Source organism: Lathyrus oleraceus, chromosome 4 (genome assembly GCF_024323335.1).
Source record: "Lathyrus oleraceus cultivar Zhongwan6 chromosome 4, CAAS_Psat_ZW6_1.0, whole genome shotgun sequence".
Lineage (NCBI taxonomy): Eukaryota > Viridiplantae > Streptophyta > Magnoliopsida > Fabales > Fabaceae > Lathyrus > Lathyrus oleraceus.
This window is the reverse complement of record NC_066582.1, coordinates 401,367,110-401,385,671: the sequence shown is the minus strand read 5'-3', so window position 1 is coordinate 401,385,671 and position 18,562 is coordinate 401,367,110.

Sequence of the window (18,562 nt, the reverse complement as noted above, 5' to 3'; positions counted from 1 at the left end):
TCCACATAAGACCACTAACTTGTGGCCGACATACTCCAATACTCCTCTAATACCAGTTGATTATCGTAATCTGCTAGTATGTCATCAAGATGTCTTTGGACGAAGCTGTTAGGAGCAAACACGAAGGAGGATCTTAGAATGATCTGCACATATCCAAACTGACACATGCATCGCTCCGATAGATACTAACACATCATATTCATCCCACATGCCAGCCATCCAGAATAAAATGAAATGGGGTCGAAGATCATAGTGCCTCAGTGAGGAGTGTATGTTGTCCAATCGATGTCATCATGTTGAGCCTGGTCAATATACACACAAAATGGTCGCACAACATCATTTCCTCTACATGGACAATAGAGGCAAGCACGTGGCCAATCCTCAGTATACTCTAGCACACGATCAAACCCGTGTATCCGGTGAACATAGGGTGGGATCCATTCCTGAAAATGAATAAGAAAAAAATATTAGTAACAAGTGAAAAATAAAATAAGTGATTTTAAAATTATTAGTTGCGCATGAGCCTATCATTTGCTTTGTCGTCCACATAGATCATTCACTCAGGTTGGAGTACATGTATAGCAAACAGGCGTCCCTAGTTCCACTCTTGAATGGACGACAAGTCGATGAAGTACTTAAGGTATGCCACATCAACGTAGGTTGCACTTTTCCCACAAACATGAACGTGTCAACCAAGAATAGGAGGTAACACCTCAAAGCACACTCCCAGTGATAGGTAACATATAGATCATCGTCGTCGACATCATTAGCCAACTCCAAATTGTCTTCATATAGCTTCTGCAAGTATGAAATTTTTGCATGAGCACCTCTGGCGCTCTCACAATGCATCAGGGCATCCATTGTGACAACTCCCAAATAAGTGACCATCATCTCATGGGCTTCATCAAGTTTTATTCTAGAATGATCAAGTAACTTTCCCCTGATGGGAAGGTAGAGAAGGCAAGCAACATCATCTAGTGTAATCGCGTTTGCAAAATTGGCATGAAAACCAGTCTTTCCTTAACAACCCAAAATGCAACCAAATAATAGTGCATGTCTCTAGTAGATACCTATTTCGAATGTGACTACTACCTAATTTATATAAAACTAAATATTTTACCTAATTCATTAATAAAAAAAGTTAAATAAGAAACTTACTCAAAAAATATTGATAAGGATGAAAAAATGTTAAATGTAGTATGGAGTGAGTTGGGATTGGTATTATTGAAGTAGAGGCACTGATGTTCCTTGAAAAATTGTCTGGAAAAAAGTTGCTCACGAGCTTCAATGAGGGTTTGTAAAAGTATAGAAAATGAAGAAGGAAAAGAGGGTTTGTCTGCGCGTTATATATAAATTAAACGCGTTCGAAGGTGCATCTCCGAGAAAACACTTGAATTTGAAAATAAAGGTTAATCCGAAGATGTATTTGCGGACAACCCCTAAAATACATACAGAGATGCATCTCCGAAAATAGGGGGCATTTTTTACTTTTCACAAAGGGTTTGAGAGAACCAATAGAAGTGGGAAAAACAATTCCTTTTAGAAATACCTAGTTATTTTTTAGCCTACCAATTTACCAAGTTAGGCCATAGAAGCACATAAGCCAATGAAGTACACCTTTTCTCATGTGGGATATAGCCCCGATTAGCATCTCAGTAGGCTTGCAAAATGACAGGAAAAAGGCGGTACATGTTTGACAAGAAGATCAAGTTGGATGGGATGTGTCGTAAATTGAAAGACCTAGTTGACAAAGAAGCATATGTCAATATTGAAGAGCTCCCACAATGGACCTGTACTGAATGAGATCAAAGAAAGTGTGTACCTTTCTTTAGAGAGCCTGAGACCAACTACCATTGGTGAGGGTATAGGTTTAGCTTCACGCATATTAGTCTTTTCTAGTAAGTCTCTAGTATATTTTCCTTGATAAATAAGTAGGCACAAATTTGGTTGAACCTTCACCTCAATGTCTAGTTCAGATCACCTAACTCTTTTAGAGAAAAACTAGAATTCAGACTGGTAACTATGGTTGTGAGGAGTTGAGAGTTGTTTCTAGTGAGGATGATATCATACACATAAACCAACATATAGACGAGTGTAGAGTATTTTGAGTTGATGAAGATATAGAGATCATGTTTACTAGCAAGAAAACCAAGTTGGAGCAGTGTACCTTTGAGTTTGTCATGTAATCCAAAAAATTATCGATCAATTATATGAAATTAGAACAATAACACTTACCTATTGAATACATGATTTGAGAATAAGGGTTGCATTTCTTGTCACTTTGATTCCGAATTCTAAAAGGATGAGTGATTGGATCTTCCTCTGTATCTCACACTCTCGTTCACAACTCTCAATAGGGAAAGCTGTGGAGCTGCCAGTTCTTTTTATGATTCTGTGATTACGTGGGGGCCATAGCCATAAAATATATAACCCTAGTTCCTACCTATTATGGGTCAAGGGTTGAGGCCCCACTTTTGTCCACACCAATCAGGTTTAAGATACCCATGCTTTAATTAAAAAGACCACTTAACCAATAAAGGAACCTACTTATGCACCCATATCAAAATCATGATTAACCCGTTTTCACAAACCAAAATAACAATTGATTTCAACCTACAAAATATTAAATAAATCTAACATTATCTCATTTGGGAAAAATCAATTGTGTGATTTTAATTTTAAAAAATATATATATTTGAAAACGACTCTTAGATTAATGACTAATTTCTTAAAATGTGGCCGCAATTTAAGAAAATGCATGATTCTAGGTGCAGTATCAGAATACAACCCCATCCAACAAAAGCCAAGCAATATCAAATCATGGAAATTACTATATCCTTCATTGACATATAACCTTCTATGGTTACAATTACTACGGACTCTGTCAACTAGTCATCAATATAGAGTGTGGTAAGAGAATAACACGCCAATGTGATCCAGTAGCCAGACTATTATTTTCTTTGTCAATCCTTAACAATTTCTCTCAAATGTCTTAAAGCCAAAGAAGTTGCATGATTTTACAAACCATAATGCCTCGGCTCCAATATGGCGTCAACCACCGACATTGTGGTCCTGACAACGTCGAGCTTAAAATCATGTCACAACTTCAATATGACATCAACCACCGGTATAATGGTCCCAAAGATGTCGAGCTCAAAATTATAACCATGCCTCAAACTCCAAACTAGTGTCGAACACATGAACTATGTTCCCAGTGACACAGAGTCCAAATTGACCTATGAATAAACAATAAATAATAATAATAATAATAATAATAATAATAATAATAATAATAATAATAATAATAATAATAATAATATTCATTGCAATATCAAATGCTCAAAATAATAAATACTTGACAACCCAACACTTAAGTGTCCAAATACAACGTGATAAGAAAATGACATAAAGAATAAACTCTCACTAACCAAGTACATCGAAAGAACTCACAATGTCCATGTTCTCAACATGGTTTTTGAACATAATGAGCCTAAGTCCCTTGGTTAAGGATTAACAAGCATGAAATAAGTACCAATGTACTCAATGATAATGTCATTTTTCTTTATAAGATCTCTAACTATTAAATACTTAAATTCCAAATGCTTATAATCGCTAGAAGTTTTATTATTCCTAGAGTAGAACACAACTACATTGTTATCACACTAAAGTTTCAGTGGCCTGGCAACGGAATCAACAATACCAGTTACTAAATTTCTCAACCAAACAACATGAGTGGCAGCAACATAACAAGCAATAAACTTTGTCCACATAGAAGAAGTGGCGGCCAAAGTTTGATTATTACTCTTCCAAGATATCACATCTTCAACCAACATAAAAATGTAACCAGAACTAGATTTCCTATCATCAACACAACCAGCAAGATCAGAGTCAGTATATCTAACTATTTTTAAGTTGTTAACTCTCCTAAAAATAAGCATATATTCTTTAGTTCTATGTAAATATCTCATCACTTTTGTAGCAACAATCCAATGATCATTCCCAAGATTAGATTGATACCCTCCCAGAACGTCAACTATGAAAGCAATGTCAAGCATATTGCATACTTGAGCATACATCAAGTTGCTCAATACGGATGTCAAAAGGTTTTCCCTTCATTTCTATCTGCTCAATCTCATTTTTAGGACATTGACCTTTACTTGATTTGTCTCCTTTAGTAACTGGAACATCCCCTGACTTACAATTTTGCATATTGAACCTCTCTAAGACTCTATTGATATAATCCCTCTAGGATAAGCCAAGTACGCCATGTGATTTGTCTCTATGTATTTCAATTCCCACAATAAAGGACACTTTATTGAGATCTTTCATATTAAAAAATTTGGTTAGAATAAGTTTGGTCCCATGAAGTAGACCAAGATCACTACTGGCAAGAAAAATATCATTAACATACAACACAAGAAAGATGAATTTTCTCCCACTGGCCTTAAGAAAGATTTACTGATAAACTTTATTTTCTTCAAAACCAAATGAAGTCGCCACCTCATCAAATTTCAAGTACCATTCTTGGGAAGCCTGTTTCAAAACATAAATAGATTTTCTCAATTTACAAACCAAATGCTCATTACCACTTGTCACAAGACCCTCAGGCTGCTGCGTGCACACCTCCTCATTAAGATCACCATTAAGATCACCATTAAGAAAAGAAGTCTTAACATTCATATGATGTAATTCCAAGTCAAAATGAGCTACAAGAACCACAACGATTCTAAAAGAGTCTTTAGTGGAAACGGGAGAACAAGTTTCATTAAAATCAATCTCGTCCTTTTGTATGAAGCCCTTAGCCACAAGTCTTGCCTTAAACCTATCAATTTTACCTTTTGAGTCCTTCTTTGTTTTTAATATCCACTTGCAACCAATCGCCTTATAGTTTCTTGGTAACTCCAATAGTTCCCAAACATCATTATTTACCATGTATTTCATTTCATCATGCATTGCAATAAATGTTGCAACAAATCCCATGCCAGCGCATGCAGAGTCGAGTGAAGCTCGAAGATAAAGCTTCTCACCAACCTGAACAAGCAGAGTAGTTCCTGATGAAGCCAGCTCGATAGTGAATTAGGAGATGAAGTCCCGTTTCGTTGAATGAAGGCAATCATTATGCCATTTTTACCATTTCATATTTTTGTAATTTGTTCTTGTCTATTTAAGTACTGTATGCTTTAAACATTGTTATATGTATCTGGTTTTATTAATGGGATGATTATGCATGCTTTGAATCAATCTTTCATATTCACTCATCTATCACATTTGCAAATCACAAACACATGCTTTTCCATTTCACCTTCTTTATCACACTATTGTTAGTAAATGTTGGAAGGAGGATGACGAAAACAAAATACTCATAATTACTAATCGTATGCTTTCGGATAAAATCCTACTTGAAATTCTGGTATCAGATATAAGATGTCGAAGATAATGTTACGACACTGATATCTGGTTATAAACAATGGATAAAAACAGAATGATAAAGCGAATAACACAAGCAATTGTTAACCCAGTTCGGTGCAACTCACCTACGTCTGGGGGCTACCAAGCCAGGAAGGAAATTCACTATAATAGAATTAGTTCAAAGACTATCCGTACACTTCACCAAGTTACAGTCTTTCTCACCTAATCTCTACCCGTGCAATTTCTACCTAAGCACTCTTAGATATGAGAACCCACTCACTTCCCTTACAATCACACACCCGTGATCTTAAACAACAATCCCTTGTGAAAAGAAAATACTTTTCAATTACAATATTCTTGATTTTACTTCACAGTTTCAATCAAGAAGACACACTCTTGATCTTGCTTAAAAGCTTTGATCAAGAAGACAAATCAGTCTAATTCAATCATCAATGGATGACTTGAATGACCTACAGACACAAACCCTAGCTCTCTCTCTAAATTTCGCTCAGTCTTGGTTGTGTGTTCAATCAGGTTTTTTGAGTCCCTTTTTATAGAAACATTGGACATCTTGAAAACCCTAAATATATTTTCCAATCAAATCTTTTCATATCAGCTGTAAAGATCTCCTTGGAAAATAAACAAATCTGGTTGATATCCCTGATAGAATGTGCCAGCTAGCCATATCTTCAATCAACCAATGATTGCCACCAATTATGCAATCACAAAACACCAGACATTCATACTGAATGTTCTGTGTACAAGATGTCATGACATCGAGTCTGACATCTGGAAAAATCCTGCATAATCCAGTTACCTTTTATAGCAGGTACAACCATATCAGTTACCATGACAATGAGTATGTCAACTGAAACAATCCTGCAGCATATGTTCTTCAACTCCAGCAGGTACATCCAATATCAGAAGCCTTGTCAATGTATGTGGCATTCTGAAACAATCTTGCTTGCATATGTTCTTCAACTCCAGCAGGTACATAGGATATCTCATGTTAAGATATCACACATGACATCTTGTGAACACTCTTTGTTTTACCAAAATTGCTGCCAACTCTTAGAATCAACAAACTCCCCCTTTGGCAAATTTTGGCTAAAACATATATTTGTCCTTTTTGTTCACAAGGTAAACTATCAGCAGTTAAACCACATAACAGTAGTTTAATCAGCAGCAAAAGCAAAACAATTACTAGCTATGGCTACTAGTGATACACACATGCACATGGGTACTTCTCCTCCCCCTAAATCTGTGCAACAATCAAAATTACTAGTTATGGATGCTGAAATTCTGGTGTAGTCAGTATTCAGATGTTCTACTTCAAGTCATGACATCTGATCTAACATTGTACCTAATACAGCAAGACAGTTATTACACTCTGTACTAATGTGCACCCTTTCACAGTGTCACATCCTCTCCTTCTATGTCATCCTAGAATGGAGGAACACTTAGTTATGTGCACCATAACATTCACTACTGTTGTTTTCCTACACAGTTATCAGCACGATGTCTAAATCCTGTTTTGGACATCATCTGTTACTTTGTTCCAGTTTGTTGGTCATGTACTTGTATTTCCTAGATTAAAGGTTGTAACAAGTTAAACTAATCTCCACTTATTAAGGAGCTAACAAATAGATTATTTGTTAGGTTCATTAATTGTAGCTTAGTTGTTAGTTTCCTAGATTTTAGATCAGCTGGTGGATTCCTGAAGAATAGCCTGAGAAAAATCCTGAAACAGAAAACTAACCATCCAACAATTTAGCATATGCAGTCGTGAGTGAATGTCACAACATTCCGTTTGACATCCAAGTCCAGAACCCTATGCTAAGTCTGTTTGGTTCCTGAAAACAGACTGTGCTAAATTTGCTGTACTGTAAAAGACCAACCAGTCTCTACTTCAGTATCAGCTTACTGGAAGAACTGTCAAGACATCCAGTTTGACAGTTTCACAATGATCTTTTGGCCAGGTCTGTTGTGCTCTTGAACTCCAGACTTCACTACATACTGAACTGAATTCATCAGCTTATTAAACAGTATGTGCTGTTGTTGATGAATGTCAAAACATTCTGATTGACATTCCAACAGAAGGCTATGTATCAGGTCTGCTATTATCTTGATGAACAGACTGGAATACATGCTTAGTTATGGCAGACATGATTATATCATACAGAAGGAAAACAAACACAGGAAATTGTTAACCCAGTTCAGTCCAACATGACCTACATCTGGGGGCTACCAAGCCAGGAAGAAGATCCACTATTAGTAGTATCAATTCAGAGTTAAACTCCCCCGTTTACAACTCATCACTTAATCCCTACCCAATGCAATCTATACCTAGGAACTCCTAGATAGAAACCTCCAGTTTCCATTCCTATCACTACAAATACAATGTAATGTGCAAACACCTTGAACTTGCTTCACAGCTTCATTCAAGAACATAATCACTCTTGCCTACAGGCTTTGAGTGACAAACACTCTCAGGTTTACCACTGAGAAACACATGGTAACCTTCCCACAGATTGGGAGGTTTACCTTACACACACCCCTAAAAATTCATTCTAAGAGGCTTACAAAAACTAGATTACAATCAGCTATTTATAACCTAATCACCCAACTGGATTTGGGCCTTCAGAAAACTGCAGCAGACTTGTTCTTTGCTGTTGCAACTTCAGCAGAAAAATTCTGCTACAAACAAGGTCTTCAAGTTCCTAAACTCTCTCCATATATATCTCCATGTTTAGAGCCTATATATATTCTGATTTAGTCTTCAAGACCTCCACATGGGAGTTAGGATATTCACCAGATATCCTTGCTGATCCCATGACATATACTGAATTAATTAATCCAGTTTCCTACACATGTGCGATGTCACAGACCTGATGTCGTGACATCGTACATGACATGTTGGTCCAGATGTTGACTTTCTTCAACCCAACATATTAAAACAACAGAGATGATTACATTATTTGTTTTCTAAAATTACTGCCAATCCTAAGGAATCAACAGATGCAACTAGTAAGACACACAAATGCACAATGCACCAGGGTACTTCTTCTCCCCCTAAATCTGTGGATAACCATAACAGCTACTGAACTCCAGTACCTGTACCAGCCAAAATGTCATACTGACATCTGCTTCAACATCAGCACCTGTGCACCATATCAGACATCCTGTTTGACATCTGTAAACAGACAACCATACTGTTGTAGCACCTGTGCACTTCTCAATAATAGCTGTCCTCCAGTCCAGCCACATACAACTTCCATAACAACACTTCACTTCTCCCCCTTTTTAGTCAAAATTGACCAAAGGTGACCAATGAGACAAAATAAATGTCTCTTAGCCTAGCAGAGAATGTTAGATCAGATGTTATAACATTAAGCATGTTAAAACAGAATATTCAGGAAGTACACACCATCATTATACACAGCAGAAAGCTGAGATAATGAACAAATTCAAGGAACTCACTAAGAGCCCTAAATATTACATAACAGACATCATGAGGACTGCCACAAAAAACAAAAAAATAGAAAGAACATCAGCTTTCCAAACAGCAGCCCAGCTTCCACCACACCTCCCAGTCTTTAATACAGGCAGAAACCATTAATCAGAAGAAGAAGTATCTCCTTCACCTTCATCTTCATCTTCAGCTACTCCTTCAGAGTCTTCTGAGCTTTCAGAACTGGATTGGGGTCTTGTATTTGATTCCTTTCCAGCCTTTTCTCTGTCTTCCCTTTCCAGGCTACAGATGAGAACTTCTAAAGCTTCCTTTCTGGCCTTGGCCACCCTTATACCATTCTCCAATTCTTTGCAGGTCTCTTTTAGTTGGTCAATCAGACTTCCTTTGGATGCAGACTCCCTTCTGGCAGATGTCATGACATCATTGACATGACTTCCCTCAAACAGTTTGTAATGAATGGACAGAGGGGATTTTCTCCTGCTTGGGATGTCACTTGTGCTCAGAATCCCTGGTTGTTGGCTCAGGATAATGCCACAGATAAGGGAGGGAAAGACAATGGGTAACTTTACAGCATTTGTAGAAGCATGTCTAATGGTTCGTTCAAATATGAACTTGCCAAAATCATAGTTAACCCTTGTTCCAACTGCATGAATGATTCTTCCAAGATTGATGGAGATAGTAGAGGCATGATTAGTAGGAATCCAATTAGCTGAGCCAATCTTGTGCAAGATGGCATATTTAACACTGAGCTTTCCAGCTAATAAGTGATTTCTACTAGGCCATTCCTTAACTTGGCCAGCTGTGATAGCCCTACAGACCTCATTGTCTGTGGTTTCTAGATCTACTCCTCCATTCGTTCCTCTCCCTAGGAACTTGTTGATAACACTTGGGGAGAATTTTACACATTTGCCTCTTACAAATACCTTGCAAAACTCCCTGTTGTTCTTATCATGAATATCCTCAGGGATATTAACAATAAACTCTTTAACCAGCCCCTCATAGCATTGGGGTAGAGTTACCACAGTCTTCATGAGCCCAACATTTTTGATCAGCTCAATTATCTCCTTTACCTCTACAGCTTCTTGACCAAGTTCTCTTTCAATGGCAACTCTTCTCTGAACGACATATTTCCACTTTGCTGCTCCATCTTCCAAATGGAAGGAGATATTGTCTAGATGGACAGTAGCAGCCTTGCCAGGAGATTTCTGAACAGCCTGCCTTTTTGCAGGGGAGATGTCTGGGACATCGTCTTTAACATCCTCCTCAGAATCAGAGTTGTGTCTTTCTTTTCTTTTTCCAACCTCAACCTTGCTCCAGGGTTTTGAGGGTCCTACTCCTGCAGTCTTTTTCACTCTAGCAGCTTTCATCTTAGCCATACTCTTCCCTTTCTTAGTTCTTAGTTTCTCATCTATGCTAGGTTTAACCAGATGAACCAAAGGATCATCTTCTCCTTCAGTGCTTTCTTCCTCCAGATCAATAATATTTTCTTGAGGCACATTTTGTTTCTTGCTAGGTAGGGTTTTACCTAGAGAGCAAAGCCCTTCAGCGGCCACCTCTTTTTCTGATCTAGATGAATCATCATCTTTATCAGCATGGGGTTCTCTTTCAGGAGAGGGATCCCTTCTGGACAGAGGGGTAGAGACTCCTTCAACTTTATGTCCTTCACTCAGTATTCTAGTAACAAGTCTCCTTATAGCGTGATCAGTATAATGCATGTCTTTAGGAAGAGAGGAGTTACCAGAGGTATTACCTTGTTTATCTCCAGCATTGGAGGAGGTACCTGTGGTGTCGCCCGGTATCATGCACAGAGGGGTGACGTCCATAACGTCTTCATCTACAAACTCCATGGATGAAGTCTTTGCATGTTTGGAGGATTTGGGACCAGATGACGATGGATGTTGAGACATGTTGTAGGATTTTAGAGGAAGGTTTCTTTGCCCTAGCTGAGCTTTTCTTAGAAGTTGAATGGGAATGGCAATTGCTGAGTTTAGGTAGCGTGTGCCAAGGGAATAAATACTGTTTTCAAAGCTTGGGAATGATTTATCATTAATGTGGCTTTTTCTTTTAAAATGACAGACATTATTTTTATTTCTTTTATTTTTTCTTTTTAATTGCCATAATTCCTCAAGAGTCCAAATCCCTAATTTCCCTTCCTCATATTCAATTTTATCCAAATTCCGTGCAAGCTTGTCTGCTAGTTCTAGTTCAACCTCTTGACTTCTGAATTTGTCTTCCACAAATTTCCTAATGGAGTGACCATAGCTAGAAAAGTATTTTGTCCATCTGTGTTGAATCTGATTTTTGGACCTGGCTTCAGCATTCAGGAAGTCATAATACAATGTTATGACATCATGTGTAACATTGTTTGTAAATAGTAATAGGTTCATCCAACCCAGTTGAGCCCAACTGTTATCATCTTCTATACCTTTTACAGGTGTCACCCAAATCTTCTCCATATTGTCCTTGCCCTTTTTGCACAGAGTCCTTTGTGGCTTAGTCCCAACAGTTCCATTCTCCCTGAGACTGGTCAAATGTCCCTCTGTTTGGTCTACCTTCTCAGGTTTTTGAGCCATCATAACCTTTTCTTCTCTGGACTTCTGGTGTGACATTTCCCCCAGCCTTGTTTTTCATCACTCTTGAGGGCATCGGTACTCACCCAATACTCTAAGGGACAATCCAATTGAGAGCTCCATATGTAGCAATTGTCTTTGGTCCTGATTCCTCTCATAATTACTTCACTATTTATGTCAAGGATAAGACATTCAGTTTTGGTGAAGTTAACATTCAGACCTTGATCACACAATTGGCTAATGCTTATGAGGTTTGCAGTTAGTCCTTTGACTAGTAGAACCTTGTCAAGTCTAGGTACTCCAAGGCAATCAAGTTTCCCTGTTCCCTTGATTTCACCTTTTGCTCCATCTCCAAAGGTTACATGACGTATAGTATGTTGATGCAGATCAGTTAGCAGGTCTTGGTTCCCAGTCATGTGTCTGGAGCATCCACTGTCAAAGTATCATTCTTCTTTGGCTGAGATTCTGAGGGGACTGTGAGCTATCAGACTTGTGACCTTAGTCTTGGGGACCCATTGCTTTTTGATGATAGGCATGTGATGTTTGGGTCTGAATTTATGGTGATCCTGATGATGATCAGACTTAGGATAGCCATACAGTTTATAGCAGAATGGCTTTAGATGACCAAATTTCTCACAGTAATGGCATCTCCATTTTTGGTGTTTTCCTTTCAACTGTTTTCTCCTTTGATGCTGTGACATATTATGTGACATCACAGGTTTTTGAATGCGCCTAAATTTGGCTTGAGGTTTGACACCTGTGTTACTGCTCTTGGGTTTTGAGCTATTATACCCAATGCCAGATTTGTCTCCTGTTATTTGTCCACTTTGAAGAATCTTGTCCAAGGAGTCAGACCCATTGCTTAACATTCTTACATACTTGGTCATCTCTTCTAATTTAGAATTTTGAAACATGACTTGAGTCTTCAATTTTGAGATGATTATTGCATGGTCTGCCTTCTCACTTTCCAGCTATGCTATCTTCTGATTTTCAGCTTGTGGATTTTTGTCTAGCTTGGCATTCAGAGCCACTGCTTCTGTTTGTAACTTGGAGATGGTTTCCAAGTATTCTATCTTTTTGTTCTCAAGTTGAGTAATTTCCTTCTTCTGGATATCAACCTGTTTGCACAACTCTACACTTTTGTGACACAATTTTTTGTAGGTAGATGCCAATTCTTTAAAGGTTACTTCATCATCACTTGACTCTTCATCAGATTCCCATCTTCCTGTCAAAGCAGTCACAAGATTTGCAGCCTCTTCAGTATCACTCTCATCAGACCATGTGGAAGCAAGACTCATCTTCTGTTTCTTAAGGTAGGTCCCACATTCAGACCTGATGTGTCCATACCCATCACATTTATAGCACTTAACCTTTTTTCCTTCTTTGGGCTTCTCATCTGCTCTTGCTTTTCTTCCAGCATTGTTGGATTTACTGATGTCAGACGAGATGTTCTTGACATTTGCCTTGGATCTGACATCCATTTTCTTTAACAATCTGTTAAACTGTCTTCCCAGCATAGCAACTTCATTGGCCCACTCTTTATCCACATCTTGATTGTTTTCCTCTTCTGTGTTGGAAACAAAGGCAATGCTCTTGATTTTCTTTTCAGTTCCCTCAATCAATCCCATCTCAAAGGTTTGGAGGGAGCCAATTAGCTCATCTACCCTCATGTTGGAGATGTCTTGAGACTCCTCTATGGCAGTTACCTTCATTGCAAATCTCTTAGGGAATGACCTAAGTATTTTTCTTACCAACTTTTCATTTGTCATCTTCTCTCCCAGGGCTCCTGAAGCATTCGCTATCTCAAGGATACTCATGTGGAATTCATGAATGGTTTCATCTTCTTTCATCCTTAAGTTTTCAAACTTGGAGGTGAGCAGCTGAAGTCTAGACATCTTTACCCTAGAGGTGCCTTCATGAGTGGTCTTGAGAATGTCCCAAGCATCTTTGGCCACTTCCCAGTTATTTACCAGCCTGAAAATATTCTTGTCTACACCATTGAATATTGCATTCAAGGATTTAGAGTTTCCAAGAGCAAGATCATCCTCCTACTTGGACCATTGTTCTTCAGGCTTCTTCTCAGTAGTGACTTCTCCTTCTTTAGTGACTACAGGGTGCACCCATCCTGTCAAGACAGCTTTCCAAGCCTTGTTATCAAGGGATTTTAAAAACGCTACCATTCTAGGTTTCCAATAGTCATAGTTAGAACCATCTAGGATTGGTGGCCTATGAACAAATCCTCCATCTCTTTCCATTGTACCAGAAAGTATTGCCCCTAGATCTCACCCAGAACCAGAGCAGGATGCCTGCTCTGATACCAATTGAAATTCTGGTATTAGATATAAGATGTCGAAGATAATGTTACGACACTGATATCTGGTTATAAACAATGGATAAAAACAGAATGATAAAGCGAATAACACAAGCAATTGTTAACCCAGTTCGGTGCAACTCACCTACATCTGGGGGCTACCAAGCCAGGAAGGAAATTCACTATAATAGAATTAGTTCAAAGACTATCCGTACACTTCACCAAGTTACAGTCTTTCTCACCTAATCTCTACCCGTGCAATTTCTACCTAAGCACTCTTAGATATGAGAACCCACTCACTTCCCTTACAATCACACACCCGTGATCTTAAACAACAATCTCTTGTGAAAAGAAAATACTTTTCAATTACAATATTCTTGATTTTACTTCACAGTTTCAATCAAGAAGACACACTCTTGATCTTGCTTCAAAGCTTTGATCAAGAAGACAAATTAGTCTAATTCAATCATCAATGGATGACTTGAATGACCTACAGACACAAACCCTAGCTCTCTCTCTAAATTTCGCTCAGTCTTGGTTGTGTGTTCAATCAGGTTTTCTGAGTCCCTTTTTATAGAAACATTGGACATCTTGAAAACCCTAAATATATTTTCCAATCAAATCTTTTCATATCAGCTGTAAAGATTTCCTTGGAAAATAAACAAATCTGGTTGATATCCCTGATAGAATGCGCCAGCTAGCCATATCTTCAATCAACCAATGATTGCCACCAATTGTGCAATCACAAAACACCAGACATTCATACTGAATGTTCTGTGTACAAGATGTCATGACATCGGGTCTGACATCTGGAAAAATCCTGCATAATCCAGTTTCCTTTTATAGCAGGTACAGCCATATCAATTACCATGACAATGAGTATGTCAACTGAAACAATCCAGCAGCATATGTTCTTCAACTCCAACAGGTACATCCAATATCAGAAGCCTTGTCAATGTATGTGGCATTCTGAAACAATCCTGCTTGCATATGTTCTTCAACTCCAGCAGGTACATAGGATATCTCATGTTAAGACATCACACATGACATCTTGTGAACACTCTTTGTTTTACCAAAATTGTTGCCAACTCTTAGAATCAACACTACTGATGATGTACATGCATTGTTTCAAATCCCCAAACACTGGAGAGATAAGGAGTTAATCCCTATTCAACCACTTCGAGCCTAGAAGTAGGAGTTTCTTTCGGATCTACAAACCCTTACGCTTAACCTGGGGCAGGGTAGTGTTCAGTTGGTCTAACTACACTTTCGAATTACAAGATGAAATATCCCATACAAGGATCAATCACATGATATTCTTCGCACACATCTTGAAGTGTCGAAGAAACCATACAAATCCAAAATCTATGTCGGTTGTTCTTCAAATCAATGACTTGGCAGTCATAATTTCCAAAAAAAAGTCAAAGAAAGAGCCTTCTAAGTCCAACACCCTTAAAGGAGACTTAGGCAAAAACAGGGGAAATCCCGATGGATTAAAGCTTCAAACAAAGCGGTCCATGCAAAAGTTAGGGATCAAAACAAAAATAGAAAGAGACAATGAAAGTCTCCAACAAAACAAAACAAGATTCAGTGACCACCATACCAAAATCAAAGGGTGACCGACATCCAAAAAACGAAATAAGGTGGCTGCCATTCCAAGAGACCTTGAATCACCATATTTATCCTTACACCTGCAAAAGACGAATGTATGTGAATTAACTGAACATAGGATTAGAGATCATCATGAAGAAGAGGTGGGTTAAAATAAACTTTGAGCCTTATATCCTTTTGTTTCAATAACCATGAACCAAGCCACGTTACAACCTTCAAAAGACCTAATTGAAGTAGGGTTTATTCTGAAAGCATACTACAACAAGGTTGCGTAAGCTGACTCTTAGAGATTTGCTAATATTCTATTCTCACTACATCATTCACACACTAGCTGAACCAGCACCGCGTTTGGACACATGATCCACTCGCCACACACTACCATAACATTCCAAATGAACGATTATTTTTCAAAACTTGCATAACTATTTCATTAAAATCACCATTTATTGAATGAACAATTCTTAACTGCAAGTCAGTGCTTGACATCAAGGAAATTCCAACAAAGGGCAATTCAAGAGGCACTTGATCATTGGTGCTGACACGAATCAAGACCATCTCATAAATCAGGGGCATGACATCATTTTGATTATATTGACATAAGAAGTAGTCAGTATAAGATAAATCTCCAAGCATCAGTTGATCAGGGAGGAAAAGAACTTCAGTATTCAACCCATATGGGGCAGGTCCCTCAAAGGCTAATCAGGGGGCAAGACAAGTTGCAAGGGGCAAATTCCCTTCATATCTTCAAGTCAGTCAAGCAGATTACGTCAGACACTAGTGATTGCTTGAATTCTCAACAAAGACGTCGAAAGTCCATGGTAATACAACATCATATGTTGATGAGAATCCTTAGGGCATGTCAAAGGCATAATCATCATATGTTGATCACGTCGCTATGCTCAGTTACAGGCTGGTCAAACATCTCAGGAGAAGAAATCGAGATTGTCTCAAAGACAAAGACATAATGTATCAAGCAAGAGATCAAACTTGGGGCACTAAGAGTATCCACACCTATTGCGTGTTCATCACATCATCAGCTACCGAGTGACGGGAAGTCAGATCCTTTCACCAATCATTAGTCCAATCCATATTGACAATTACCCAAAAAACCAAAGTCCACCTCGCTGGCATCTTCATAAAAACAAATACAACCAACATTGGTTTCCAGAAAACACATTGCCTTTGAAAAGGGGGGCCAATCCCAAACAAACCAATCATCCTTTGCATTCAAACATGCATCACATGCATCATATGCATCACCTCATTACATGACGCATACATGACATTTATGCATTTATAGCACGAATCAAAATCCAAGTTTTAGTCGTGGGCATCCAGGCCAACCCTCAATCGAGTCATTGTCACTTTTTCTAAGTGAATTCCTACCTTATCATCGGGCGTTCCCCATTGAGTTACATCCTTCAACCTTTTGTTGATAAGATGTTATCCTCATCTAAGTCAAGCATTGTTTCTTTAAACACTTACCTTGTTTCGCGTTGAGCGTCCCTCAATGAGTCGTTTCCAGTAACCTTTTGTTAATAGAAACTACATCTCCCCAGAGAATATTGTTCTGCAACCTTTTGTTGTCGATACCCTGAGCAAATCTTACCCAGTAATGTTCCAATACTACCCAGCAAGTCGGGTTTACTGAACTTTGTCAGTAGCCTTGTTTTTCCAGTATTTATCTCACTGTCATCCTTTTGGTGAAAGTCCATTGAGGAATAATATTAATCATCACCCTGTTTACGATAACCGTTACCCTTTTGGTAATGGTAAATCCTTGACATTTGTGATCTCACCGTCATCCTTTTGGTGTCGAGGATCCCTAAATTTTTTGTCTTGATCTTACCTTCATCCTTTTGGTGATGGTGATCAATTGCGTTGTGTACTTATTATCATCCTTTTGGTGATAACAAGTTTTTGTCTTGATCTTACCTTCATCCTTTTGGTGATGGTGATCAATTGCGTTGTGTGCTTATTATCATCCTTTTGGTGGTAACAAGTTTTGTTGTTTGACCTTACCTTCATCCTTTTGGTGATGGTGATTGTCGACTATTATCATCCTTTTGGTGGTAACGAGTTTTATTGTTTAATCCTACCTTCATCCTTTTGGCGACGGTAACCATTTGAGTTATGGGCTCATTATCATCCTTTTGGTGATAACGGGTTTCGTTTTGATCTCACCCTTATCCTTTTGGTGATGGCGATCATTAAGTTTGTTTCGGCTTATTATCATCCTTTTGGTGATAACAAGTTTCGAAGTTCTGTCCTTATTATCATCCTTTTGGTGATAACAACTTCTGTTTGTTTGATCTTATTGTCATCCTTTTGGTGTCAGTGATATTTAAGGTTGTTGACTTATTATCATCCTTTTGGTGATAACAAGTTTTGAAGTTTTTATCTTACCTTCATCCTTTTGGTGATCGTAATTGTTTGAGTTGTGTGCGTATTGTCATCCTTTTGGTAATAACAAGTTTTAAAGTTTTGTTCTTATCTTCATCCTTTATGATGGTTATCATTTAAGGTTATTGACTTATTATCATCCTTTTGGTGGTAATAAGTTCTGTTGTTGTTCTTACCTTCATCCTTTTGGTGATGGTGATCATTTAAATTGTTGTAACTTATTATCATCTTTTTGGTGATAACGAGTTATGTTGTTTGTAGTATCTTCATCCTTTTAGTGATGATGATTGCCGACTTATTATCATCCTTTTGGTGATAACAAGGTTTTGTTGATCTTACCTTCATCCTTTTGGTGATCTGGATCCTTTGAGTTGTGTGACTTATTATCATCCTTTTGGTGGTAACAAGTTTTGTTTTTAATTATACCTTCATCCTTTTGGTGATGGTGATTGTTTTGACTTATTATCATCCTTTTGGTGGTAGCAAGTTTTGTCTTGTAACTTACCTTCATCCTTTTGGTGATGGCGATCATTGAGTTTCGACTTATTATCATCCTTTTGGTGATAACAAGTTTTGTTGTTGATCTTACCTTCATCCTTTTGGCGATGGTGATTGTTTTGATTTATTATCATCCTTTTGGTGGTAACAAGTTTTGTCTTGTAACTTACCTTCATCCTTTTGGTGATGGTGATCATTGAGTTTCGACTTATTATCATCCTTTTGGTGATAACAAGTTTGTTGTGTGACTTTACCTTCATCCTTTTGATGACGGTGATCATTGGTGGT